The sequence below is a fragment of the Lactuca virosa genome, chromosome 4 (assembly GCF_052849685.1).
Source record: "Lactuca virosa cultivar CGN04683 chromosome 4, Lactuca_virosa_CGN04683_v6, whole genome shotgun sequence".
NCBI classification, from domain to species: Eukaryota; Viridiplantae; Streptophyta; class Magnoliopsida; order Asterales; family Asteraceae; genus Lactuca; species Lactuca virosa.
This window is the reverse complement of record NC_136429.1, coordinates 304567584-304571010: the sequence shown is the minus strand read 5'-3', so window position 1 is coordinate 304571010 and position 3427 is coordinate 304567584.

Genomic DNA, 3427 nt, shown 5'->3' with positions numbered 1-3427 from the left:
CAATAAATTATAGAGAAAACTTGGTTCTTGTGATTTTGGTAAATATTATTGATGTTATTTTGAGAATTTTTGCAACATGTTCCAAAGACTTTTAAATCAAGATCTTTTTGTACCTCTTAATATATGATGTTAAGAGTTCAAAATAATTTTTGAATGATTTTTAGTGATGAATAAGTCCTTTGAACATGCAACACAAAACAAATGTTCATAAGGAAAGTGCTGTTTGAGCAACAGTTTTGTAAAAATTGGTAAAAACCGAAATATTGGAATTTTCCGTTGAGGTCAGATGGGTTTGAAAGCTAACTCAAAATATTATATTTCAGAAAACGAATCACGAATTTTGGCTAAGAAATGAGTGAGATATGACAGTTTAAAGTCAGGCGAAGAAATCTGGCAGATTGCATGCATGATGATTGGTTAGAAAAGTGGGTTTTCATCATTTCCTTGAGTAAATCTTTTCAAGTATTTAAAATATATCATGATAAACTCATATTTTAGTCATGTTTCCAGAGATCAAAAGATTAAAACTTATCAAAATGTGTACATGCATTTATGAACAAAATTTTGTTTCTCAAAAACTCTTAACTTGAGTTTGATGTTTTAATCCTTAAAATCGATTTTTGCACTAAGATCATGAACATGCAACCTTGTTTATCATAGATGCATGGTGTTAAAACACATCCATCATGTTTTAAAAACCATTTTAACAAAAAGAAAACAAGTTTGAAGAAGATGAAGAAGGAGAAAGTGTAAGAAAAGAGCAAAACTTGAAGGAAAAGTGAAGTAGAAATCGATTTTACCTTCAAGAATACCACAAGATGATGAAGATTTCGAGTTTGAGGAGTGTTCTTGGGTTTGTTTTCTGGAAAGTTTCTTGGTTCTTAGAGGGAGTAAGAGATAATGGAGTGGTGTTTGGAGAGAAAAAGTAGAGAGAAGGTAGAGAGAGTTTTCTAGAGAGAGAAAGAAGAGAGATGTGTGTGTGTTGGAGAATGAGAGTGTGAGAGAGATATGGGGAGAGAGGGATCCGATTTTAGGGGTGGAGAGGCTCTCTCTCTCTCTTGTTTCTTTTATAAAAATTCAAATCTTTTATAAAAATATCCAACTTTTTATAAAATGTGCACCTTAACCTAGTTTTTATGCATAAAACTCTTGATTTTTGACTTATAAATCAAGGGTAAATGTTAATAACTAAATCTTTATTTTTCATTGAATTGTATTTCATAATAATTATTATGATAAGATAATATTATAAGGTTCATAATTGTTTTTATAGGATTTTTAAGGTTAAAGTTGATAAATATGAGTTTTTAGGGCTTTGGAGTTCAATAAACTTTGAATATCAAAATAAATAGAATATTTGAGACTTTAAATTATCTTATGGTATTATAACTCTTTTATAGTTATAAATAATGTTTGTAATTTATTTTTATCGGTTTATTGGCATTCTATGTAGTGATTCCGAGATTCAAGCGAAATTGAGGAATCGAGTATACTAGTCCTAGTCTTCAACTTTGACTTAAGTTCCTACGAGACTCGGACCTAATTTATACCACTAGGTCAAGTGCATGATGTGTGTATATGATTCATAAAAAGGTGTTCGATTCAAAGAGCGACCCGAATATGGATAGTCACTACAGTTAAGTAGTTGTAGAATTCACATATCAATGTGAAATCTAAGTACACCATCCATTGTTTCTATCTGTTTCCATGTTTCTACTAGGTTATAACTTAGCTTCTAATTACTAAGTCTAATATGTGTTGTGCCTATATGTGCAACTAATTCTAGTCAAATCTAGAACCGACTCGAATTTTGACGGTTGTCCCAGTCTCCCCCGGTTGAAAGAATTTCGTCCCGAAATTCAATTTGTGACGAATTCTATTAGAACTAAACCGAATGCAATTGTATAATTGGAGAGGTGGTGACTTTGAGAACTCTTTGATTATTTTGGGTTAATTCTCCAAGGGAAGAGCCCAGACCTTTATCTATAATCAAAGTAATGTTTCCTTAATTCGAGTTCTACAGTCTAGATTGCAAGAAATTAGGATTAGGGAAATCATGATCCGACCATGGCGACCTAGTTGAAAAGATTATCTAGTTAGATATTATCTGAATTAAGAGAGCGGTATAAGTTTCGATGATGCACCAACTGCACTGAGCGTTAAATCCGCATTGATCTTTAAGTTGCATTCTAAATTTGCACTAAGTGTAACTTCGCCGCTTAATAAAGAAGAGATTAGGAACAATTTGTTCACTTCCTGGTTGACTACTACATCTGGAAAAGATATATTTTGAAATAAGAAGGGGTAGCACGAATGAAAATAAATGATCAAGGGTAAGTTCCTAAAGATACGTACTAAGGGTAGGCAACGAAGTTTTGGTACCTCTCTAATGTAAAGGCTTTTTAAGTGTCGTCTACAAAATAAGTTACGAAACGATCGAGGATTTCCGAAGCAATATTTACTACCATAGTTCCTCTTACAATAATAAAACCTTATTCGAAAAATAAATATATTTAGAGGGTCATTTTTGCAAATGGAGGCGATGAAAGTTTATGAGAAATTAAATCACATTGTGTAGATAGCATTTTAAGTGCTTAGAAGTGATAAAAATCTCACTGTTATCAAAATGTGTGTTTAGAAATGATAATTAATCTCACTATTATGAAAATGTGTAATAATTCCAAAATAGTGAAGATACATGTGTGGCGATCCAACAAAGTAGTAAAATAATATAGAGATTAATTAAGGTTAAAGGTTTAAGTCGTCATTAAAGGAATTTGTATAGAAATATTTGTATTAAACTTTTGAGAAATTGTCCAATTGTCTAAGTCAGGACAAATTCAAGTTTACGAGGAGTCAGAATACTTATGAAAACAAGTTTGAGAGTTTAGGAACTCACTGAAAATTGCAAAGTAAAATACTATTTTAAGAAAGGTGTAAAAATGTTAATCTTTGAAAATAGTGCATTCATAGTTTAGTGTTTCTACAATAACAATCATTTAGAGAATAGATAATCGTAAAATTCAAAACTTTTGATGTATTTAAAGAAAAGAAGAAACATAAGGAAATATATCCTTCACATATATGTTCCGTATATAGAAAAATTATAAGCATAAGAGTATTCATCTTGTGTATTAATTATAAGGAAAAATACAATGAAAATTGCATTTTATATAAAGTTTCTGAATTTAGAACGAAATAGCAAATGTAAATAAGGATCACTTGTTTATAGAGATTTCAAAATAAAACAAGATGTATATGATAAAAGGCGTAATTGAATATATCAGAGTTGACTAAATCAAAATTATGTCTCACGACTATACACGTATTAATCGCTCAAACCGAAAGGGTAGACTTCTAGTCTTTATGCATACGAACATGATACCAGGAGAAGTAAAATAGATAGAAACAAAGTTAGACAATGTAT